Source organism: Neovison vison, chromosome 3, assembly GCF_020171115.1.
Source record: "Neovison vison isolate M4711 chromosome 3, ASM_NN_V1, whole genome shotgun sequence".
NCBI classification, from domain to species: Eukaryota; Metazoa; Chordata; class Mammalia; order Carnivora; family Mustelidae; genus Neogale; species Neogale vison.
Genome location: NC_058093.1, coordinates 64,685,339 through 64,712,313, shown reverse-complemented (window position 1 = coordinate 64,712,313; position 26,975 = coordinate 64,685,339). Strand labels below are relative to the sequence as shown.

Genomic DNA, 26,975 nt, shown 5'->3' with positions numbered 1-26,975 from the left:
ATTAGGAGCCACTACACCGCAGAATATCGGAAAAAAAATGCCAGAACCCACCAAAGTGGGTTTAGTATCAACTGTATGATCTCTGCCTGTTTTAACTCTGGCCATTTCAAATGTCCGTAAGCCATTATTTCACAGGGTTGTATTAGGTAATTTATAAGGCAGTTTATCATATGCTAGACTTATTTCTCTAGAGTATAAGTTATATTTTGTGTTTTTAGGAAAGGTATGAGAAACCATTTGTGGGATCTCAAGTAGATTTTATTAGCGAAGAAGAATTTGTTGATCATATATTATCAGGCATTTTCCAAATGCCTTATTCCTACATGATTTATGCTAATTCATTTGACCAACATCTACAGAGCATTTGCTACTTTCCCACTCTGGCCTCGGTGTCAGGGAGCCCGAGATGCGTTAGACATGTCACAGCCTGGTGAGAAAGCCTGGTGCCTTGCACACAGCTGAATAAATATTTGCTGAGGCAACTGGAAAATACATCCTTACTTAATCGTATTTGCTGTTACAGAGCTAAGAACAAGCCAGCCTAGGAGGAAAGAGGAGGGAGCACTGCTCTGGGTTGCCACACGTTTGCTGCCTGGAGACGTCTTTACTGTGCTTAAAGATCTCTCTGCGCTGTCTCTTCAGGGCTCAGTAAACTTTACTTAGAAAACCTGCCACAAAAGCCCAGGATAGAGCACTGGGGTGTGGCCAACCTGAACCCCAACTCCTGGCCCTGCGGACCCCTCTCTTCTCTTTTCAACCTAGGAATTGTATACCGTTCTGGATTCCATTCTAGTCTGTTTAGTGGCCGAGGCCCAGCTTGGGAAGGTTTTTGGTTAGAGCACATCCAAGGCCAGGAACAAACACAGGGTTGGAAAAGCAAACTCGGGCAGCAGCCATGCAATGAAGGTTAACTGCCATGTCTGTGGCCAGAGAGAGGGCAGGGGTGAGTGTCATTTGCAGAGAGCTCGCCTCAGCCCTCCACAGCCCACAGCTAGATCTGCTTGGCTCCATCCTGCTCATTCTGTCTCAGCCAGGTCCAGTCTAGGCCGTCCTGGTCCCTATACCTTTCTAAAGTCACAAGGCAAGTAAACAACAAAGTTAGCACTCAAATCCAGGCTGCCCCCCCGGGTTCGCACTGTACACCACAGTAGAAGCTGTATTCCCAGCACCTAGTACAGGCCCTAGGAAATAGGCTCTCTTTCTAGGCCCTCTTTCTGGTTTTCCTTTTTCTTTTTATGTCTCTACGAGGGTTAATTTTACAGGTCAACTTGGCTGGACCATGGTGCCCAGATATGTGGTCAAACATTATGCTGGATGTTTCTGTGAGGGTGTTTGAGATGAGATTTACATTTAACCCAGTGGACCTTGAGTAAAGCAGATCTCTATCCATAATGTGGTGGGGGTAGGGCGGGGTAGGACTCCTCCAACTAGATGAAAGCCTGAATAGAACAAAAAGTAGATCTTCCCTGAGCAAGGGGGAGTTCTCCAGCCGACTGCTTTTCAGATGAATAGCAATGCCTGCTATTTCTGCTTTCCCAGCAGAACGCCTTTGAACTCCAACTATAATTCTTTCCTGAGTATTCCATCCTGCTGGCCTCCCCGCTCAAATTTTGGGCTCACTAATATTCCACTAAGACTCCTTAAAATAAAACTCCTTTTGTATATACACCCCTCTTTTCCTCTCAGTCTAAATTTTGCCTTCCTTCTTTCCTTTCTTCCTCCCTCCCTCCCTTCCTTCCAGAGAAAGTGGCAGGGGGAGGGCAGAGAAAGGACAGAGAATCTTGAGCAGGTTCCATACCCAGTGCAGAACCCGATGTGGTGTTCGAACTCACAACCCTGAGATCATGACCTGATCAGAAATCAAGAGTCAGATGCTTAACCATTGGGGCACTCAGGCACCTCTTACCTATTTTCTAAGCAAAATTTTCCTGTCCATGGCCTTGAGTGATAACCATATGTCAATAACTCTTAAAATTATACTTTAGCTCAGATGTCTTTATGAAGTTCCAGACCCAGATATCCAACCGTGTACTTGACATGTGTTCTTGGATTTCTTCTTCTTCTTTTTAAAAAGATTTTATTTATTTATTTGACAGACAGAGATCACAAGTAGGCAGGGAGGCAGAGAGAGAGGAGGAAGCAGGCTCCCTGCTGAGCAGAGAGCTGGATGCAGGGCTCCATCTCAGGACCCTGGGATCGTAACCTGAGCTGAAGGCAGAGGCTTGACCAACTGAGCCACCCAGGGGCCCTGTTCTTGGATTTCTGAGGAGCACGTGAATGTAGCACGCACGAAGGTGAGTTCATGATCTTTAATCCCGATCCTCTTTCAGGGTTCCCGTCTCCGGGCAATATGCCCACATTGTGAAACCCTGTGAAAGAGCAGGAGCCATCCGGACCAGCGCTCTCTCCCTTCTCTCACACTTAATCCATCTCCTAGTCTGGCCGGTTCACTTCAGAAACTTCTCCTACGTTTCCTTCTCTCCATCCCCACGGCCGCTGCCGGACCTCTCTGTGGGTTTTCTCCCAGTGGCTCCTCCAGTCTTTCCAAGTGGTCCACACGCACATTCTCTGTTTCCCTCTGATCTTTTTTCTTCACAGCCACAGCGATCTCTCTAAAAGACAAAGCTGATCATGTCCTTCTGTGCTACGAACCGTGCGAAACCATTCAGTGACTTTCTATTGCACTTAGGAAGAAGGTCAGTTCTTAGCACGACTGCAAGTTGGTCCCCAAGGCTCTGCGTGATCTCATTCTGCAGGGTTTTCTCCTTGTTCTCTATACACCAGCGACTCTTACCCTTTTCCAAATCTTTAAAAATGCTTCCTCACATCGCTGGTCTTTTGCACACTCTGTTTTTGTTTTTAAAAATGTGGAACATTATTCTCAGCCTCTCAGTTCTTGTATCAAGAGTCACTGCAAAGGAGAAAGTGTGTTCCACAGACTCTCCCTCAGTTCACACAGATTATTATTATTTTTTTTTTTGGTCCTATAATCTTACATTATTTACCTAAACTAATACAAATAAAAATAGCTAAGATTTCTTGAGTGATTATCAAGCTCAGGTGTCCAGCATGATGCTCTTTTACAATCATTAAATATTATATAATTAAAAAATACATCAAAATCTGAGCAGTATGTAATCTTCGTCTTCTTTTTTTACAGATGAGGAACCTGAGAACCTGGGCGGGCAGCTGAGTGCATATGCAGTAGTGTGAAGTGGGTGTTTGGCTCTCCCACTGAGCCGTGGACTTGGAGTGAGATGAGGCCCGGTCTGTTATTGATCAGCACTGTTACAAGGCTGCCTGGCCTATAGAATATGTTTAATACCTACTTGTTGATTGAAACAGTGTTGAATATTTGAATGAGTAATGAACTAGGGCACATTTTAATATGAGAATGGGGTATCCCTTTCATTCTCCACTCTGGTCACTACGAAGTTATTTAGAAAATTCTTGACAGTTGCTTACAAATGAGGAAATGGCATCCCCAGTGCTTGAGATGTTTTAGAGTACCCTGTACTCTTCATTTTGATGACCAACTGCTCCTTTTCCAAATGAGGCAGCTATTTGGTTTAATTTTGCCCACAGTGAAGGGTGATTTTTTTTTTTTTTTTTTTGGGTGCCAGTCCTTCTAGGGCTTGTGAAACAGAGGGAGTCACACACATAGACTCATGCTTACAAACATCTGTACGCAGTGTTAGGTAAGCCCACAGAGCTGCTATAATGAATAAACCCTAAATTTCCAAGCTTTGTTGATAGTTATTTCTTATTTGTGTAACAGTCTATTAAAGGTGTTCCCACTTGGCCAGACAGCCTTCTACCTGGTCATCTAGGAGCCCAGCTCCCTCCATCCCTGGGGGCCCCATACAGTATCAGGAGAGTGAGCATGGAGAAGGCACACCTACATCCTAAAAATCCTGGCTCCCAGATGAAGCACGTCACTTCCACTCATATTCTGTTGTGAGAAAGTCATCATGTGGGCATACCCAATTATAAGGAAGAAAAGGAAATGCTGTCTTGTTTCATGTCCAGGAAGAAAAGAGAGAAAACACATTTGAGTGAGTCAACCGGTTGTCTTTGCCCTACCTCCCATCCCTGTAATACAAAGCAGAGACATGCTTTAAGATTAGTACAAAGTGCTCTGGCAGATGAGAAGATAGAGCTTAATTTTAATTTTAATTTAATGGTGAATATCTTAAAGATATCAGTGGAGGAGAGGATTTTGAGTTGGTCTTGAAGGAAAAGTAGGTTGTTGATAGAAAGAGATCTTAACAATTATAACTGATGATGTCATAAGCCAGGAGACAATGTGGGTAAGAGAAAAAATAAATGCCTATGTCTTGGTCTTTGTGTATATATCTCAGAAATTATTTTAATAACCTCTTTCTTCTGATTTTCCTGAACTCCTTCTATAAGTAATTAAATCACAAACAGAATTACCCCCTTCCACAATGAGTATCTTATCCCTAATGTGAAAATATGAAATAATTAGAGGGTGTGCTATGTAAGAACTCTAATGTCATGGAAAACTTCTATTTTCAAGACTGTGCTAATTATATAGGATGAGGCTAAACAAAGGGAAGATGTACAATTATCAGAGCACAACTTATTACAAGCAGCTCTGTTTAGAGGCTCTTCTGAACCTTGCTATACAATAAGTGAAGGATGATCTAGTATTTATCTTTTATAGGACGGCTCTGGAGATCATAGAAATGCAAGGCTAGGCTACTTTGGAGAGTAGTAGCACACACTCTAGTCTAAGTGGTAGAGAGGAAAGAGAAGGGTTGTTAGATGGGGAAGACCTCCATCCCTTCCTTGTTTTGCCACTCACTGGCTCGGTGATCATAACCTTTCTGGGTTACTTCCTCCTGTATGAGGACCATGTCACATAGGAAAACACAGAGCCTGGACTATATTAAGGACCCTGTTTTTATTTTAGATCCATTTCCCTTCCTTTCTCCTACTTTTCTTTTTCTTAAGCAGGATTTCATTCACCTCAATAAAAAATCCTTAAGACTTTAAGAATTGTACAAGAATGACTGTAATATCAGCTGGATGTACTTCCTCTAAATCTACCAAACTTCAATAAAGGCAGTTATAATATCTGTGGCTCTATCTGAGCAGTGTCAAGGATAAAGAAATACCTTAGTTGTCAAATCCCAGGAGGACTGACTCAGCTCTTCTTTTCTTCCAAAGAAGATAAACTGCATCTCATGCAATTTGCTTTTTGCTAGGGGGTTTTGTTTTGTTTTCAAACAAGATCTTCAGTGCAAAAGACAATCTCTCATACATACGCATTAAAGGAGCTCTGGTGAGTCCCACAAAAGTTGGGGCTTTTCTCGATTCTGTTGCCAGAATATTAGAAATTGATAGGAAAAGCTGAGAGCTTAGAAATCGCACCATATTACATGTTATTCAATCGCAAAATGCTTTGGGCTTCCCAACCTGAGCCTCAGCTCTGCTGTGAATGGCCTATATACTCAAGTGCATCTTCATATTGACTGAAAGGATAGAGGCCCTCAGCTCCTGAGAAGGCATTAGGATTGCATTATCATATCAATAGCCCACATGCAAAAGTTCTTGATAAAAAATGATCATAATCCAGAGGCAAGAGATAAAATATGAGAGTTTGATTTGTGTAAACAAATCAAAAGCATTTAAAGTCAGCTACTTACTCTATCTCCAAGCATTGCCAGGAATATAAATATCAGAACAGCCTCAGAGCCAGCACAGGCAAAGAGTTGAGAGAGTAGGAGGAATGCTAAAGATTATTTGCTACTTTTTCCTGACTTACTATAATCCAGCCATATTGACCTTCTTTCAGTTCTGTGAACAAGCCAAGCTCAAGGTCTCTTAAAGCCGTTGTAAATAAGTCTTCTGGCCTCTTCAGAAATGCCTCTTGTAATAGTCAGGATTGTCTCTGTTAAGCTGCATTAATAAAAAGCTTCCATATCTCAGTGGCTGAAGACAATAAAAATTTGTTGTTTGCTCATGTTATATGCTGTGTATGTCCAGTGTGGGTTGGTTGAGGGGGCTTTGTTCTTTGAGGTCACACCTGTCTGTCCCAGGTGAAGGGAGCAACCATATCTTGTGTCAGAATGCCATAGGGACAGGGGGCTGGAGTGATGTCAATTAGATGCCCCAGCATGGAAGAGACACATATCATCTCTACACACAATTGATTGGCCTGACCAACTCCCATGGTCTCATGGAATCTCAGTGTGAATAAGGCAGCAGAATCCCGTCACATGCCTGGAATAGCTCTTTTGCCTCTCACACCTGCCCTGACTACCTTTATGAAGCCAGTTCCAGCTCTTCATTGTCTAAGCACCCCTTGTGTCTTTCATAGTGCTTATCACAATATGTAATTGTATTATTTATTTCCTGCTGTCGTTCTAATCATTATCTTTCACTGAACTCTAATATCCCCAGGAGGAAGGAGGACCCCATCAGGAGGCAAACTCCATGAAACAGTTTCCCAAGTGGTCAATTTGCCCAATATATTTAAATACTGAATATATTTGTCTTGAGTTCGGACAACCCTTATGGTGTTAGGGTCCTGTCTCTTAGTCGATGTCCTTTTTGGTTGTGTGCTGATGCCTCTCAATTACTCCTTATCAGAGGATCCCCTCCCTAAATAACAGCCAGGGCAAAGGCAAAAAGACAAAATGGGCCTTCCTCCAAATGCTGTTACGAAGCAAACTAGAAAACTATCAATGAAAACCCTCATCGGAATCTCCAAAGGTGGTAAAACCCAACATACCCAGTGCGAATTGCTGTGAACCTCGCAAATAATGAAAAGAAGAAAGAAGTTCGGTGAACTGTCATTTTGTTGAAGTTGTTTTAGGCAAATGAATTTGTAGGGAATTAGCTCAAAGCTGCCCTCCTACCCTGACTCACAGAACCTCATTATCCAACAGAGCCTGGTGTTTAGAAGGCAACCTGAAATATCTGCTCATTTCATGGGCAAGGCAACTGTAGTTACTGGCCCAGGTCACAGAGGGGATGGTAAAAGAGATAAAAGTATGATTCAAGTCCCCTGGAGCCAGCATGGGTTTCCTTTCCTGAGTCACACTCCAGGAAGGCTGCAGTCATTTCTATAAACTTATTAACACTCTATTTAGGGCTAAAAGTTAGCGTATGAAGGAATATTCTGAATATTTGTCTTGAGTTTTTATCCCTTTAAGTAAAAATATTTTAACGATTACTTGTTATTTTGGACACTTTTTATAACTATTCCATTATTTTCTATATAAAAAGACTATTATTTCCAAGCGAAATAAGAAATAATTGAAGCACAATTGCCTGTGGGACAAGGTTATTTCAGCAAAGAAGTTTTAAGAATCAATTAGCTATAGCCTTGGAGAAATGGATTTTCAAATAGACATTGTCTCAGGTCACCTAAGGCATATATTTAGTTCCCCGATGTTTCATCTTAAAAGAGGCCACCACTAAAATCCGTCAAAGGTTTTGTAGGCAGTTGTAAATACGAATTTTTAAAAAGGCCATCCTTTTTTTTTGCTTGCATTTTTTCCCTCTTGGATCATTCAGGAACTAGGGTTATTTCATGGCTCACGGCAAGGGTTACTTACATGTTATAGCATGTAAATAGTAATGAAAGAAACAAACTATAATTTTCTCTCCTCATTAGTCCTTAGATACTGATTTCTGCTTTTATAGCATTGCCATTATTTTTCCCCAGTAACGGACTGCATAACTGAGCAGTGCCTTCTCTCACCTGTTGGGCCAAGCTTGCCATGGACGACTCCTTACCGCAGCTGCCGGGTGCAAGGCATGGTCTCAGTTTGTCTGATTTGCAGCGGCTTGTGCCAGGAGAAGCTGCTGCTTAGCAAACCGCAGGATCCTGTGTAGATAGCCAGAAGGGAGAAAACTTTAGAAGCAATGGAGGTTAATCAGCCTCTGAATTCTGCCCCTTAAGAAACAAAAGACTTGTAATTCAGGTTTTGAGTACAAGACACAAAATGGCATTTAAGTAAGCACTGAATGCAGGTTGATCAACTGAGAAAAATAATGAACACATGAACAAAGGGAGGTTGGAGCTGGTACCAGGACTGCAAACCCATGTGCCTCCAAGACCAGGCGAGGGGCATTGATGAGGATGAGGAGCAGGCTGGGTGTGAGACCACAGGGGAAGATGGGAGGGCTCTGGCGACCTGGTAATTCCATGTCTCAGCTTAGAGGGAAGCCAGCACTCCCATCCAGCTGAGGGTTTCCACTGATGCCATAAAGAAAAACAGAACCGATGATGGTACAACTGGAGATTTTCAAAAGAAGACAGAAATGAGGATTTTCATGTACAAAATCTCTCGTTTTGTACCGTAGAATTAAATTAAGCAAAACTTTGTGCAAGTCAAACAAGGCTGAAGCCAAAGGCTCCTGGAAGATCAGGGTTAGCTCATGGGTGGCGGTCTTGTACGTAAGATCTAATGCAACATCTTCAATTTCCAAGTAATGAGATGGTGTTCCAGGGGCTGACGCAAACGGCTGCTGGCGGGGCAAGGACTCAGCTAGTTAGTGGCAGAGCTGGGGCTTCTGAGCACGAGTACCTTCCTTTTTACCCACAACCTCTCCTTTTCACTTGGGGCTACCCTGAGACTGGCTGCATCTGAGCAGATCTGTGGACATGACAGACTGGAGGCCAACTAGCAGCAGGCTTCAGCTGATCTGAGCCTTGGGTCTCAAGTTGCATTTGTATAAAACTTCATACCAAGAGGCATAATTTTCTGGTCTCACCAATCAAGTTATATGAGTGCTGGGTAAAGCTAGGTGACTTAAACTGGGACGGTCCCTCATAGGAAATAACACTCTGACTGCAGGTCTGTGTTTGGGGTGGTGTTTAAGCCGTGTGGCCAGATGTGAAGAATGGCAATGCTAGGGGTATGGGCAGAGGCATGAGGGGGGCCCCCTGAATCTACCTGCTGACTCCGGTTTCCACTAAAAGGCTGCTCTTTATACGAGATGCAGTGTTGTGTGTCGGCTAAGTGTAGGGGATGGGTTGAAATACTGACTCAGCTGTTTACAGTGCCTTAAGCGCTCTAGGTCTCATGTATAAAACTGTGATAACACGACCTGAATCATAGAGTTGTACTGAGATGTAAATGAATTAATACAGAGAAAATGCCTAGAAAGGTATTTGCACCAGGTAGGGGCTCAGTAAATGTTAGTATTTGTAACATACACCAACATTTATTGAATGCCTAATGTATTCTAATGCCTATATTTATTATCTGTGAGCATCACCACAATCCTCTTTGCTTTATATTATTGTGTTAAGATTAATAATGAGAAAAACCATGACCTTGACAGATGGTGTCTTGTCTAATTTCACCCTGGTGGGTAGCAGAGCCAGTGTTTGAAACGAGGTCTACCTAGCTTAACCATTTGTTTAACCCACCTGTCCAGTGTCTTGTTAGTGATCAACTGAAGATATTCTTCAGATCTTTGAGGGGAGAAAAAGCCAACTCTGGTCAAACACCAAATACTTATCAAGTCAAACACCAAAGAAAGGGAGTCCTAAAGCAAGCAATCAGAAGCACCGCAATGCTTGATAAACTCTTCTGCCTTACGTGAAAATGTACTGTTCTAGAATGGGAGAGTGCCACGTGACTGACAGTAAGACAGGAGAGGATGCGGGCAAGTTTTAGTAACCCTCACGCTTACCCTTTAAAACGCTATGGCTCTTAATATATTAATAGTCATAAATCAGGGGCGCCTGGCCGGCTCATTCAGTAGAGCACATGACTTTTGATCTCGGGCTCGTGAGTTTGAGCCCCACCCTGGGGGTAGAGATTACATAAAAATAGATAAAAATAAAAACAAATCTAAAAGAAAAAGTGAGAATTCAAATTCCATGGAGGTAGCTTTTAGGAATTGAAACACAACTTGGATATGGACATTGGGAAAATGACATCTGGAAGATTTATTTTAGCATCTTAAAAAAATTCCTCATTTTTGCAAAATGATTATCTTCTATGCAGAAAAAGAATGGACTAAAACATAAACATTTACTAAAGTATGTGAAGCATGAATATGAAGCATCTTGTGTAAAACATTATTGAATGAAGAAAAGGATGCAAGGAATAAAGGAAGTGAGCATTTACTGACTGCTAACCTGAGCCAGATCCTATGTCAGGTAACTTTGTATACAGTTTAGAATTTACCGAATGAAAAATAACAAAACAGGGCCAAAATAGGTGTAGAAAGTCTGTGTATGGCCAACTCAATTTCTCATGGGTAGCTGTTTGCATTTATACATCTCATATCTTACTTGGACCTAACTCCTTATCTTGATGGCCCATTCTGTTTAGTTGTTTTTGACACATACACAAAAGATAAATATAATTAGCTTTAGCCAAGCAACCAAAGGGGGGAGTATCCTTTCAACCAAAATATTAAATTATCATCGGTGCTAGGGGAATACAAACCAGGAATCATATAGATGCAGAATTTCTCTACTTTAGGATGAACATTGCCCTAAGAAATAATATCTGCTTTCAGCAATAATATAGAAAGCAGGAATATACTGTACAAGACAAGATGAAGAATATAAAACACTTTCTTCCATTTGATTTCTAAAGTATAATTTTAATATTTAAGTTTGAGGCATAGCAACTTTACAGAATTTAAAATGCATCCACATCCAAAAGTTGGTTTTGGAATACAAAACAATATTTAAAAGTCAAACAGAAATGAATTTGCTCATTATCTACTCTTTTGGATAATTGCCATTATTGCTATTTCTCCTTGGGCAGATAATTGAAAATTGACTATATAAATTGTTGTGTTTTTCTGGGGAAATAGGCTAGACTAAAAATTGGTCACCCACCTCTTAATCTAAGTTACAGTTTTACTAGGCCTAAAAATAATAGCTACTCTAGTGCATTATTCTATTATATCTCATTACTATGTTCCCTTCTTTTTAGCTTCATATGGTAAAAAAGAATTCTGGGGGTGGCTCAGTTGGTAGAACACGCAACTTTCGATTTCTTATCCTATAGACAAGTTGTGAGTTCAAGCCCCACATTGGGTGTGGAGCCTACTCAAAAAAACAAAAAGAATTCTGCCCATGCCACTTTTGTCCAAGGAATCACATTTGTTTTGTGTGTCTCTACATGAGAGTTAGTTATGAAGTATTTTAGTGACAGAATAGGGGAGGGAAGGTAGTGATAACATTTAGACATGAGATTTTGTCTCCCCAGTTTTGCTGCAGCCCACTTTGTGGCAACGGAGGGATTTATACCATGAACCTCTAGTGTCAAAATCTGGCCACATTTGATCCTGGTTTGTATGTGGTCTATCTGCAACCAAGGACTTGAATAAAGGCTGACAGAACAAAAGAGAAAATGGGGCGCCTGGGTAGCTTCTTCCTTTGGCTTGTGTTGTGGTCTCAGGGTCCTGGGATCGGGCTCCACATTGGGCTCCCTGCTTGGTGGAGAATCTTCTTCTCTCTTTTCCCCTTCCTCCTCCTCCCTGCTCATGCTCTGTCTCTCTCAAATAAATGAATAAAATCTTAAAAAAAAAAAAAAAAAGAACAAAACAGAAAGAGCTGCTGTGTGGGCTATTTATTAATTTACCAAGGTAAGTTCTGTGAGTTATTAGGAAACCAGGTGGAGGTAGTAGCTGATCTATTTAGTTAACGAATTGAGCAGACAGAACAGGGTTTCATCTCTAAGTTTCAGTGATCACAGACTTAATTTTCCATTTCTCCTGTCACAGGCTGGATTGCTAGGCAAGAGACCTTGAGACTCTGAGATATCCACACAGGAAGTTTCCTGGGGCATGTACTCGGGGGAGTGACACCCATGCCATGGTGGGAGGGGAAGGGAGAAAGCAAGGGAGAGGTGGAGCTGTGATGTAGTCATAGGGAGGCCCGAGTCCGTGCTTGGACTGCTGTGACTTCTGCTGAACTGGGTCTTCCCTATTCTACACAGAGTATTATTCTACTCCCAGGATTTCCAGCCTTGCTGCATTGTCAGTGGTCTTTATTGTTGCCTTTCTGAAAGAAGAAATAGAGTTCCTTGGAAACAGAAGGAGCCCTACGAGATAGGACTCAACGATTTGACCATCAGGGCCTCAGTGACAAGGTGATCAAAGGAACAGGTAATGACGATGCTCCAGCAACATCTGGGATAAAATACTTAGGAAAAAAAGCCAGTGGAAGTTATTTTGTTTAAGTATGTCCATTTCTTTAGGTGTAAACATGGTCATTCATACTAATAAAGTAGAATGATAAAAACAGCAGCATGTCTTTGTTTCATGAAGTCACTAAATATTCCTGGAGGCAGTTCAAGTTGTATACCGTAAGGTGAGAGAAGATTTTAAGTGTATTAACCCAGCCACACAAAGAATTTCAATTAACATCATTCCAGCTTTTTTAAATTTTTTTTAAAGTTAATTCCTAGGAAAGATGAATGAAGCCAATTCCTCCTTACAAATACCAACATCGTTAGGAAAGGAGCTAGTGTGAGAGACTTCACCATTGGCTGGGGTAGAAACTTTCTGGGGGACCATTCTGTACAAAGCTGCATATCTACTGGAGTTTTTCTTCTGAGTCCTTTACTTCAAAGAAGAAGACAACAGGGAGACCCAAGATTTGACAAACACAGAGAAATGATACGGAAACTCCTCTCAGCTTTGCCCTTTATATCCTACTTGAAATCTTGGCACCATAGATTTTGCAAAACATCACTTAGGCATCTGATTTCAGAAAAAAAATAGTAGACTTCAACAGAGGAGAACGTGCCATGATTTTAGTGCATGAGGCTAGAATCTTGAAACACAGTAAAAAAAATGTGGATGATTCTAAAATTCAGTGATTAAAAAGTGACTCTGTATTGACTATCTCCATTCCATCATCTGCCATGTTTCTGTAACAAGAATCAAAGCAGACAGGAAGTGAGGATTTCTGAATACTGTTCTTTCATGACATAAACCACTGGGCATAAACTCTGTCTTATACATCATAATGTAAGCATGGAGCCTTGTACCTGGTAGGAGCTCAGTCTCTCTTAATATCTTGATCTTAGATGAACTGATAAAATATGGCTACAGCCACGCTGTGGATTCTAGAATCAGCTTCTTAATTTCTCTCCTGTAATAGCTACTGTTTTAGTCAACAAAACTATTTTCTATTTTTATGGTATTCTACTAGGAGTTGGAAATACAAAAGAACTCACATCCTTCTTGAGAGAGATAAAAGTCAGACAACAAAGTACAGTAACGGAGGTACTGAAATACAAAGGAGAGATCCTGAACAGTGTGTGTGTGTGTGTGTGTGTTTGTGCGGGCGTGCGCGTGCATTTGTGAGGGCGTGCGTGTGTGCATGTGTAGGCCTTCCTTGGTGTGTGGTTAAATGCATTTTTCTCTTGAATGAGGTGTTCAGAACACTGAAAATCAGGAGCAGTTGCTCTGCTTGTTCTGACTGAAAAATATGAACACAGTTAATGTTTCTGTTAGTGAAATAGGGGATACTGTGAGGATAAAGGAATTTAGCATAGACTCCCAAATCACATGGCCTGTTTTTCCTGATTTTAGTCTGAAATACATGGGAGCTAGTCTTTTAGCAGTTCAACAATATTTTTATGTTCCTTTTAAGAGCAATTCACATACTAGGTCTTGGAGATTTAAAGAAGCATGAAGAAAATCCAAGCTGTTTTCAGTCTTATTAAGAAATTCCAGGGATGCCTGGGTGGCTCAGTTGGTTGAGCAGCTGCCTTCGGCTCGGGTCATGATCCCAGCATCCTGGGATCGGGTCCCACATCGGGCTCCTTGCTCCGCAGGGAGCCTGCTTCTCCCTCTGACTCTGCCTTCCACTCTGTCTGCCTGTGCTTGCTCTCGCTCTCTCTCTGACAAATAAATAAATAAATAATAAAATATTTGAAAAAAAAAAAAAAGAAATTCCAAATATCTAGTACACTATGAGCTTTTTACAAGTTTGATATAACTTTGCGATAATTTCCAGGAATACAAATGTCCTAAGGATTGTTTACTTATAAAAATTTAGCCTGTGTAAATGAGTTGCTTCACAAATGATTTTGGTACAACATGAATTTACCTTTTTAACAAGCAAACACAGAACAATGAGTAGATCCTTGTTTATGTTTGGCTGTCAAACTTTTTAGCTATAGTTTTATCTCTGTCTTATTAGATGCCAAAGTGGGTTCTGAAAATTAAGACCATTCTAAAGTATGCATGCAAAGAAATTCTGCAAAGCCTGCATATTAACTGAGTCAACTATTGCCTTGCTGGATTTTTCAGGTCAGGCTCCACATATCTTGCAAATACTGTTATAGTAAATCATGCCATGTAAGCTCATGGAATTTGAACATGACTGATTTGAACATACTGTCTGCTCCCAGTTAGTTCCAGTGAAAATTCAGTGTGACCTATCTGTGGGCAGTTGCTTTGCCTTTTTTTTTTTTTCCTTTCTTTTTCTATAGGCATTTTATTCTAGATCGGTCTTCTTAGGAATGGATATGGCATCTGTCACTAGAGATAATGGGTGAGAGAATAGGCCAGTGTCAGTACAAATATATCACCACCATTAAAAAAAAAATAGCAAAACAAAACCAACAGTCTAAAGTACATGCCCTATAGACAAGCAAAGCAGCCACAGCACCTTTTAATTCAAAGGGTAGCATCCTGACTTGACATGTAGGTAGAAAGCGCTCCTCCTTCTGATTTAAGAGGTTCCCTACCATACGCAGGCACATTTAATGCAGATGCCAGCAACCATATTGACCAGAGAGAGGCATGGCAGAGAACCCGCAGCAGCTTCTATGGAGGGTGAGAAGTCGGGGAGGTGGGGGGTGGGGGAACTCACAGAGAGGTCACCTTTGTTTGTAATGGATCATTCTGAAGGGAGATGGCTGTATTCCAAGATCAGTGAGACTTGCTGAAGTTGCGGTATGGCAAGCAATAGGTCCATGTGGGAGCAGTGCATCTTTTCTTCTGAAACATAAAACTCTTCTCTTACCCTAGGTTTGATGGGTACTTAGATGTGCAAAAAAAAAAAAAAAAAAAAAAAGCACATCTGTTACTTCCAGACTGGATACATGTTCCTCAGTAGACCTTCCAAAGGAATGGGAAGTTAAACCTGCCCCTCTTAAAGTGTTTTCATGCCTTGGCAAATTTGTAAAAGAAATCATTTCTTTTCACTCATGTGAAAAAAACACAAGTTCTTTAAATTGGAAAATAAAAATAGGTGAAGCCTATAGACTAATGATCTCATAGAAGGATTAAATTTGAATTTCAGACACTTAAGAAATAGGTTCCTAGAAGAAAGCTTACAAGTTTCACTACAGTTCTGTGGCATGAACGCTGTTTTATACCTGCTATTTTAGTACTTTGATTAATGCTATTTTTTTTTTTTCAAGGTTTGCTATCCAGAATGCCCTGCTCCCTAAAGGTCCTGGAAGTCACCCATACCTCACACCTTTGACAGTAAAATCATCTGGGCTGCTTACTGCTCTCTTGCCTTGAACTTGTCTGATATTTAAGCAGCCCACTCTGTTGCTGAGAACAGGGTGGGCGAACTACACCCTCATGTTTTCTTCTTGTGTTATCGCCTGATTTCTTTGCAGGAGGAAGCTGTATGCTTTAACTGGACAGATCTAGGAGAAAAACTATTTTTCTCCGAAGATAACAATCAACGACCTTGGGCAATATGTGCAGAGCTCTCCGAACTTCTATTTTAAAAATTATCTGATAAACTTCCTTTGGATCTATGTGGTGTTTTCTTTGTGTGGGGCAAGAAGTGGGACCTACTAAGCTTAGCAAGCTTAGCTGGATGTTACTTAAACGGTAGGCAGTAAACACAGATGTGCTCTGTAGTGCACAGATAGCTAGAATGATCAATTTTACAGTTGAAAGTTACATTAACAATTACCTGGTCCTTATATGCATTAAACTTAGTGCAACTGTAGCCCTAAAGATGCAGTCCATCTGTTCCTTCCATTAAAACCTTCTTGGTCTGACTCTTAAAAACCAATCCACTCATTTTTCTCTTTCAATGAAAAATAAAAAGGAAAATTTGAGAAAAGTCACAAATCAGGGCAACTGTGTGTGTACTCCTTGTAATACATTTCCCCTGGGAAAAAATGGTAATAAGTACAAAAGGACCTGTGAAATACGCCTCCATTAAAGTAAAATACAGCTCTTGCTCAGGCTAAACGCATACCTAGACCGGCCCACTACTCCATGGGATCATGACATGTATGATGGAATGAGGGTGTAAATAGGTCACTCAGAGTGTACTTTTTTTTTTTTTTTTAAGGCATTCCTTGGGGATTTGGGGGTAGATGTACTGCATGTTCTTTCATTTCTTAAGGCTTTGTGCAGGAAGTGAATGGAGCTCACTATGCTGAGCAAAACCACCTGCTAAATCTCAGAGATGGGTGAGCTACGGCAAGCCCATTCCTCCCACGCCCCCCAAGGTCCTGCCAGGGGCACAGGCATCAGCCCATTTTCTTCTCTTCCTTACCTAGAAGATGCAGTACCTGAAATCATGCAGAATCAAATAATGTGTGTTCTGAAATCAATAGAGCTAACCGCATTTGTGAGACCTCGAGGATGATAAAACACCACATATGCCCACACTATACCACTGCAGCAACAGTTTTTATTTTTGTAAGGCAATTATCAACTTATGTATAAATGATTACAGTATTTGAGATCCAAGATCCTTGGAAAATCTGATGTTGCAATCAAAACATAATTGAGCTATTTTGGAATAGAAAGCCTATTTGCTCTTCAAAACACATAACTATCTAAAAATTAAATGATGACCCATTTAGAACAGTGTTGCTTCACTGCAATCTTTTAAGGGTTTACTTTAAATGAACTGCCTTGCCTGATGGAAAGTTTCTATAGTCTGATGCTGTTAGTTCCCAGCCTGGGGTGTGTGTTTGTGTGTCTGTGTCTCTGAGGGTGTGGAGGGAGTGAGTGGATGTGGTCAGCATTGATGAATTAATTTTCATCATGGGATCTGATCCAAAAATCCATCTGTACACCAATCATTATTTGCAGCTTAAATAAATCATGTCTGGTACATGTAGGTACTATTATATTTTTCAAATGTGTACCTATGCCTTGGTGATAAGAAAAATGTGAATTCATTTTAAAGTGTTGTGGACTTCCCTGTAGATTTTTGTTTTTCCTATTTTTCAATCCATGGATTATAAAGACAGAGCAATTACCTATGGGCAATCACAACATTTCAAATGTTAAGAAGGAGTTCTTATTCCTGAGTCAGATGCACTGCAGTGATGTATCTCAAGAGTTGCTGATAAAATAGTTACAAGAGGACGTGCTAGAGATATGTAAAATAATGGGGATATGATGGATATAATTGAGTTTTCAACTATGAATGAGTCCCATTAGAAGAATCATTAAACCATTTGGTTATATTAAGTTTAAATGTTTAGGCCTAACCCCAAAATAAAACAAGAAACAATGACTAGTCATTACCCCTAGGGATAGAAGTGAATGGTGGGAGCAGCCAGCGCAAAGGCATTTACTCTAGTCTCTCTACCTCTAAATTGCTTCCATGGTTGACAACAGTTATGAATCCAACTCCTACTTTATATTTTAAAACATGGTTAAAATACAAACATCCGCATAGAATGAGATTAGCAGTCTCTTTGAAGTCCAGGGAGGTGCTGGCTCCTGGGTGCCTCCTGCACAGCCACTCTTTTCCATTAAGCTTGCATTAAAGGCTGAGAATTATTTCTCTTTCTTTATAACTCTGGAGGCTTCTCCCAACTTGACAGTGATGTGCATCACACATTAAAGCCCTATGCTGGGCAATGGGCTGCACACTTGCTATGTCAACACGTCCATGTGTTTGGGGCTACGGGACTTACAGCCAATTCCCATCCAACTGTGTCTTATGCTACAACTGCCTCTGGGTGCAGAGAGAAAAATGATTCTTGACTCCTGCCACCAAATGTGTTGAGACCCCCAGGGAGCATTTATGAAATCCCACTCTGTCCTCTACCAGGAGGAGACTCCAGCTGGCTGCTCCACGGTGTCTTCTCACAAGAACTTTGTTAGAGCTCGTATTGGGTGTAAGGGACGCCCAAGGATCATGGGATATTGAATGCACGCAGACTCAAAAAGCTGTAGCAAATTCCATGCAACCTTTGCTAATATGGCAAATTAATCTAAAATAATTTAAATTATGCCCAAAAAAATGCTGTCATGCTGAATTACCCCAGGTTAAGTGTTGTCATGTTGTATTATGGCATGGAATGGCATTCAGGTAGCTCATGGTAGCAAATAAAAACATTTATTTCCTTCAGGGAGATTTCATGGAAAGCAGATGCACTGTTATTTTTTTCTAAGAACTATAGTCCAATTTTAGTAATGCATATGTGAAGTGGATAAAACATCACAAATATAAGATTCCAGGTTTTTTTTTTAATGTGTAAGCTAGATCTTTAAATTTTAACGATAGCCTGGGGGAAGTGAATTATTTAAATCTAAGGTTCACATTTCCTCTTCTGTCACCCATGTCTACAATGATTTTCCTTATTCATTCAAAGGGAGGATAAACAAGATTGGTGATTTTCCTAATTGATAGCTTTTTTTGATTTAGGACCAATATAAACCAACTGGCTTTTTCCCCACTATTGTCCTTCAGGACATAATCAGAGCCTCAGGCCCTGATCTTTGCAGTAAGTGTATTGAAAACTGTATTTTATGCTCATATATACATATATGTGTATCAAAAGAATCATACATATATGAGAGCTAATAGAAATTTTATTGAAACTATATTATATAAAGTCTTTATTTTCTACTCTTTCTATTCTATCATATCACATAATATGATTTTTATATATACCATGATATATGTATGATTATATAATCTAACCAAGAGCATGCTGTCCCAAGAGCCAGTACACTAACTTATTATTCATGTGTTTGGCTCTTTCACCGTTTCACCCTTTGAAATTCTGTCATATAGAAATAATTTGCAACAAGTATATTCAGTAAATGGCTCTTTTGAATCAGCTTTTCATGTATAGTTTCTAAATTCAGGTCCAGAGGATGTCTCCCTCCTGCATATGCTTTCTCTAGACTCCAACACTCAAGGCTCAGTGAAGTGAGGACCCCTAGATTAGGACATAAAAGCTGTGTACCTAAATTCTTCCTTGTCTGTGAGGACTCATCAAGGATGGGTCTCATTCACACAGTTGCCCAGACTCACGCACAAAGACAAGGTTCAACAGATTTCTTTGGCTTCTCAACAGAAGCCTCCCTTCTGTGAAGCTGAAAAGCAAGTTTAAATAGAGTGTGAGGCCAACTTGTTTCCTGGGTTTTTTAATATTAAGAATAATTCTAAAGTTTCAAAATTTATGGTCAGGTAGGGATGCGGAATTGCAGATAATACTTTTAGTGTATTTACCACTCTCATTTCAGTTTGGGACTTGTATTTACATATTTTTATATTTTGTTTTGTTTTTGCTCCATTGAGAAAGTTTAGGGGGAAGGTTTGAATGAGGATGGGGTGACAGTGGGTTGTAGGGGGAGAATGGTACCGGTGGCAGTTTTCCCTTTCTAAACATTTGATTTACTGGTTAAAAAACCCAAACGCTCCAGAGGTTGTTTAATCATGGGATTCCAAACTTCAGAAGGCACCACACAGGGGGCGCCTGGGTGTCCCAGTTGGTTATGCCTCTGCCTTCAGTTCAGGTCATGATCTCAGGGTTCTGGCATCGAGTCCCTCATTGGGCTCTCTGCTCAACAGGGAGTCTGCTTCTCCCTCTGTCTCCATACCTCTTGCTCATGTGCATGTTGTCTCTCTCAAATAAATAAATAAAATCTAAAAAAAAAAAAAAAAAAAAAAAAAGAAGGCACCACACAAGAATGTTCATTGCTGACTGTCCTGGGAGGTGCTTGTATGTTCCATATTTTTACTCCTGGGATCCCTGTCTCAATGATTTTATGTAGATGATATCAAATAATGGGAAAAAATTAGTTGGACTGAGATAGAGCTAATAATGAAATGCTAACATTCCCTCAGCATGATATTTTATATTCATTCAACAAATGTCTAATGAGAACAGATATATGTCAGACATGTATTCTAAGTGCCTGGAAATACATCAGTGCACAAAACATAAAAATTCCTCCTCTGGGGAAACTTCTGTTCTAGGGGGGAGAGTCTATATGTATATATACCTTGTGTGTGTGTGTGTGTGTGTATAAATATAAAATTCATCAATAGAATTCATTTATTCATTTATTGAAATCAGACAGAAATTTTATTAAAACTAAGAACCTTTGTCTGTGGGTCTTGTACACATCTCATATTTCATAAAGTAATTAGATTGCCCTTTAACATCTGCTTTAAACCTTTCCCCTCATTTCTTAATGAGATTACAATCTCCTCACAGCTTGACAAGAGCAAGCACCTGACTTAAGGAATATAAAACCACAAAGAAGGATTTAGACTGTTCTAGAAAGTGTGACTTCTCAAAACTAAAATCCAGTATAATGATTTGGTTTGAAACAATTTTTCAAATTCTCTTTACATTTGACGGACAATCATTTTTAGCAAAAGCTGGTGAAGTAAAAAAAACAAAAAACAAAAAAACTAAATATATTACATTAATTTTTCTTAGTTTCTAAAAATGATGGCTTGTTTTTGAGAGTTGATTTTGATACATTTCATCAACATTGAGACAAATGCTTGGATGTAGGCTTCTTTTAATCTGATAATGACCCATTCACAGACAAAATGACTGGAGTCAAGACACTGTCTCAAGCATCATATTTAGGAAATGGTATCTATAGCAACATGAATTAAAGCGCATTCATTGAAATCATAGGATTAGAAAGCACCTTGAAAAGTGTCTTCACACAGTAATGCCACTGAAGAGATGAAAACTCACTTGGCATCCAAAAATATTTTTCGAAGCCATACTATGGATCAGATATTATACTAAGGACTAAATCATGGTCAAATTTAGAAGGACTAAATCATGGGATATATTCTCAAGAAGCCAACAGCTAACAGCAAAGTCAGAAATGCAGACAATCTAAATAGAACTCAGTGTTAAGATGATGGCATTGTCAAAGTAATGAGAAAAAGTTGCCAAAACTGTTCTCTATTTCATGGCCTCTCAAAAATGTTTCTGCAATCTTTCTCATCAACCTCGTTGCTAGAGAAAAACCTTTATTTTTACTAATGACTGCTTAATGTCTACTGCAATCCACCATGTTCTTTTCTGTTTTACCCTGTTTTCAGATGTCTAATTAGTATTTCCTTAATGAAACCTTTCATATATTTTAAAATTAAAATAATTATTATACCCAATAAGAATACTTTAATTGTTGAATTAATTATACACTGTCTCTTTCCAGTGAAGATTTTGGGGGCATAAAGCAGAAAATATAATCGCAAGGCAAATAAAAAAAAGAAATGGAAAAAGAGACCCAAGTTATAACAATGAGATAAGTAACCATAAGAGTTATTGTTAACTTCAGTAAGAGCTGAAGGTCTTTTTTTAAATTTATATTTGGCTTCCTGGCAGCCAGTGCAAACATGAGAAATATGTCTAGTTGGTTACATACCTTTTTTAAAAATATGAAAGTAATAAACATTATAATTTATCATGGGAGATAAAGGTTTTTTTGACATTAAACTCTTTTACATGAAGAGGGGAGATTAAATGTATTATAGTCACCACCCACATGTTGAAAACTATTACATACAACCAGTTAAAACCAAGTCCAATAAAAGGAAAGGACAAGTATTACAATTTAATGAAGGCAGCTCCATAAGGAAGTAGATCATTATGATATGAACCCATGACCTAGGATATAAATACATGGATAGATAAGTTACTCAATATTTTCCCTCAAATCACTCTCTCACCTGGCAGTAGAAATATCTGCATAATTGACAATTCAAGGGGTAACTCTCTAGAAAAACCAAAACACCAAAACCAAAACCAAAACCAAAACAAAAAATCCACACCACAAAACCATGGGAAGCTGATTTTCTTTTTCTTTTCTAAGATTTTATTTATTTATTTGAGAGAGCAAGAGAACAAGCATGAATGGGGGAAGGGGAAGATGGGGAAGCAAACTCAAATCGGGGTTCCACAGAGGTTCAACTACAGGACCCTGAGATCATGACCTAAGCAGAGTCAGATGCTTAACTGACTGAGCCCCCCAGGTGCCCCAGAAAGATGGTTTTCTTTCTTTTTTTTTTTTTTAATTTTTAATTTTTTATAAACATATTTTTATTCCCAGGGGTACAGGTCTGTGAATCGCCAGGTTTACACACTTCACAGCATTCACCAAAGCACATACCCTCCCCAATGTCCATAACCTCACCCCCCTTCTCCCAACCCCCCTCCCCCCAGCAACCCTCAGTTTGTTTTGTGAGATTAAGAGTCACTTATGGTTTGTCTCCCTCCTAATCCCAGAAAGATGGTTTTCTAATATGCTGACTGATGGTAAATGGATGGTCTCCAAGCTTTGGAATTTAAATCAATCATGGGTGGGAACATCAGTTTTACTGTTAGAGATGTGAAAACAAGGCAGCACGGATCTCTGCTTGTCCAGAATGCAGGGAACACTGTATCCTAGCACAGAAATGAATAAAAGGAATCAGGATTCTCCTCAGATACAGCTTTGGATTGATTCTAAGTCTTGAATAAATATCCCAAATATTGCCATGGAACAGAGAAGAAAGGGTTTTCTGAAGGAGTTATTTTTAAGACAGATACAAAATAAGCAATTATTTTTGTTAATTCAACCAAGTAAAAGGGCAATTTTCCCCAAAGAGCAATGATGACTCTAACCAGGTTGAAGAGAAAGCAGCCCATGTGCAAAGGAGTTGTTCAGAGGCTTTTCCTTTTTTCCTAATTAAAATTTCAAAGGGGACATTAGATGTCATAATGGTCTTAGAATATTCTTTCCATAGGTTTCTGTTCTAGAGCAATATATTAGATTGTTTCTACCTCTCCTTACAATTTTAGATTTCTTTAAATAATTTTTTAAATTAAACTTTTTATTTTGAGATAAGGACTACATACAGTTGTAACTTTTAATAATTTTTAATTTTCTTACCGATATATGTCTGCTACGTAGGTTCTTGGGAAAATACAAATCATAGTTTGTCAATAAATTTTTAATCTAATCCAAAAGCAAGAGGAAAGCTGAGTTTATCTTATTTATTTGAAAGAGAGGGCTCATGAGCAGTGGGGAGGGTAGAGGGAAAAGCAGACCCTGCTGAGCAGGGAGCCTGATGAGGGACTCAATCCCCGGACCCTAGGAATATGACCTGAGCAGACACTTCATGACTCAGCCACCTAGACACCCGGAAGCTGAGTTTAATAGTAGAAACCTGTCTGGGCTATCCTGGTAGCTCACTGACACTGCCTGGTAACCAGGTTACTTCTGCTCCTTAACCCACTTATTCTTGTTCAGAACCCATTGTTTGTGATCAGAAAGCAAGCGAGTACTTGAGGCTCTGAAATTTATTTTACTTCAATCCATATATAATTTCAAAGGTGGAAAAGGAGAGCCATTTCTTTTTTATCTTGATATTGGTAATTGAAGATCTGTGTGATTATTTACCTTCTGTCTTCCATGGAGGCAGTAAGATTAAAGCGAGGTGAGAAATAGCTTAGTCTTTGATCACTTGACTTTGCGGAATTGGGTGACCAGGATGAAAGTCAACAGTTTATCACATTAGCGCATTCCAACTTGAACTTTTTAAGAGGGGGGAAATAAAAAGGATTTGTTCAATAAATAGCACGTTAGAAAAACAGTGACAATGAAGCTGACCTTTCTCTTACAACAAAGGGGCTTTACCAAGTGTTTCATGGATAAGTTTCAAGGTTGAGGAAAATCACCAATACACAGCAAAGCTTTCTGGGCTTTTTTTTTTTTTTTTTTTGTCTGTTGACTCATCTAGAGAAGAGTCAAAACCCTAAACTATTAATTATATTGGATGCCTGCTAAATGAGGGAATTTCCCCCATATAGTTTGTTTATTGAATGCTCTGGTTAATGTTTCGCAGAGTACAACAAAAGAGTCGGCACTCTTACTATGGTTCTTCACGCAATGGCGAACCAACAGAAAGAATTTTATTCTTCTACATTATGAACTAAGGCAACGTGTTCCAGCGAGTGTGATTCTGTATTAAGAACATCAAATTCAACCAGACTCATTTGAAGAAGACATATATTCATTAGGCTCACCGTAAGGTTTTAGTTTATTCAGTGATAATAAAGCTGACGAATAATTGAGTTGGACTAGTGTTAATCACAGGAGAACACATTTTTGTTTCAAGCAACATTAGCAATATTTCTATGCAGTTAGAGAGAGGTCCCCAGGATGTGAGAACGACTCAGAAGACCGGGGTTTGAAGCTGCAAAAAGTATATAATATGCCCTCGGAGTCTCCATTCTACTCAAATATCTGGTGGTAGAGAAGCTTCACAATCTCTACTTTTTGGAAAATCCCATTTGGAAGTGGGCTGGTTTTGAAGTAAAAACTGAATCCGTTGACAGGTACAGTTTCAGGTCAGGAAAAGAGTGAAAGGAGTGTATATAAAAGGAATGGAGTTCAGGGGATTTATATAAAGAAACAGTCTATACAGCCTGTGATAGCCTAGTATTTAAAAAAAAGGTGAATGATTTTCCATTATTCAGATATTTGATGAGTATCTAGGGCTAGGAACCATGCAGGTCAAACACTGGGCTGGGGGCTGAATTTTTCATTTCAAAAATTTAAAATGATGCAATATGTCTGTTTTATCCTCTGAGTCGGCAAAAACATGGATCACTTGAGTTATCTGTATTGGGGAAATTCTACTTTCCACCTTACTTTTACAGTTTGTCCGTCCCCCGCATGCCTAGCCTCCACAACTAGGCCAGAAGAAAAGCTGCCAAACTAATCATCTTCCCCGTAGCAGACAAGGTTCATTCCTACCTGGTCCTCATTCTTTTCTGACTCTTCCTTAGAGACACAGGATTTCGCTCTGGTCTGTACCCTTCCAGCGTTCCAGGAAGGGCAGACACCAGTCCCAGCTGAGTCATACTGACCCAAGCTGTTCCGTGATGGCCTCGTTTCCTCTATCAGTGATTGGGTTAGGCAAGGGCATTTGCCTCAGGTCTGGTCATGAGACTTGCCAGGAGATCTGAGGGCTTCTGGGAAAGGCTCCCTTCACTCTGAGAGAGAGGCACTCGGTGTACATGCTCCCTTTTCACGCTGCGGCATAGTGGTGTGTCCACATGCAATGCCTGCACCTATGAGCCAGCACTCTAGGGTGACTGTGAGCAGTAGGGACAGTGGGAAGATGGAAGAAAAGGAACCTGGATTTTGAGGGACTTGGTTACTTGACCAATCCTGGGCTCACCTGATGTATACACTTGGGCTTATTTGAGATAATAAATCCCCTGAAAACACTTTAACTGATGCATTTGCAGCAGCTACACTAGTGAGTAGTCAGCTTCATTTCTTTCTCTTCCTCATCTACCAATTCTATATCTATTTATGTATTATCTAAATTCTGTCCTCCATCTTGGTTTTATTCCTGAATATCTTCTTTATAGGCTCTTACAATAATCTCTAATGGACCTTGTTGTCTGTGGCCTTGGTCTCTGGCTACATCCGCTGTTATCCATCTGTAATGGATGGCTGTAATCATCCTGCTTTTTCCAAAAGGGAAACTCAATCACATTATTCTTCCACTTAAATTCTTTTTTTTTTAAAGATTTTATTTATTTATTTGACAGAGAGAGATCACAAGTAGGCAGAGAGGCAGGCAGAGAGAGAGAGGAGGAAGCAGGCTCCCTGCTGAGCAGAGAGCCCGATGTGGGACTCGATCCCAGGACCCTGAGATCACGACCTGAGCCGAAGGCAGCGGCTTAACCCACTGAGCCACCCAGGCGCCCCCACTTAAATTCTTTAATAGTGTCCCACTGTTAGGAATGGTGACTATAAGTCCAAACTATTTTCATATTTACAAGGTGTTCTATTGTTCTATATTCTGGTCCTTGACAAATCTTCTACACTGAAATACTAATTTTTAGGTAGTGTTCAACTCTCTCCTACTCCTGCTTCAAGGCCTGGCTAAAAAGTGAGAAATACCCCCCTGAGCTATTGCTGACAGTTCTGGCCCATTGATCAGTCCCCCTTCGTGCTACCTCAGTCTCTTAGAGATAATTTTACCAATACTTGTCTCACAGTATTCTTTGTATTTGTTTGTAAGTCTGTCTTCTTCAATAAACCACAAACTTCTTAAAGCCAGGGGCCATGTCTTATTTTTCTGAATCTCTAATGCTCAATACAGTGCTTTGGGCATATTAGGTATTTAATAAATATATTGTGATTGATTCTAGAAGGAGGTCTGTGGTGCAAAGGTGGGAAACTTGAACTCAGAAGAGCTCAAGTTTCAGTATAAGAAATGTATGTAGCATCTCTGCTGTCTTTACCTTAGGCTAATCATGACTGTTATGATATGGGGGAGATCAATATGACAACCAGGATCCCATCAAAAAGATTGGAGTAAATTATTCTTGTCATTTTTTCCTTTCTTTTTTTTTTAATTTGCATTTGTTTTGGAAAATCATTTAGGAGGTAGTGATAAATGGCCTCTCAGAAGTCATAAATTGCAAAATAATGATCAAAGTATGAATTGTTCAATAGTCCAGCCCATAAAGAAGCAGTTACTACTTGTCTATTACATGCCAAATTTTTAAAAATATTATTTCATTCTAGGAGCAGCTCACATGACTGTCAATCTTTGTGAATTCTTTTGAGAAATATATAAAATAAATACAAGATCCAATGATTCAAAGGTCAAAAATGTAATTTTTATCCTCATTTACAGGGAGAAAATATAATTTCAGTTAAGGGTGTATCACTATGTTCATAAAAATATGGAAACCTTGATCCCTGCTCAATTTATGTGGAGATATTTTATGCCTTTC

The 26,975-nt window shown here is 39.7% G+C and overlaps 1 protein-coding gene across 2 annotated transcripts in view; it reads right to left on the bottom strand.

Annotated features, from left to right (window-relative positions):
* Positions 1-26,975, bottom strand: part of B3GALT1 (beta-1,3-galactosyltransferase 1) — a 343,150-nt gene that overhangs the window by 32,315 nt on the left and 283,860 nt on the right. For both annotated transcript variants that reach the window (XM_044242261.1, XM_044242260.1), the window contains exon 2: positions 7,736-7,861. The gene's annotated coding sequence lies outside the window, so the exon portion shown is untranslated. The remainder of the gene's footprint in view (positions 1-7,735; positions 7,862-26,975) is intronic.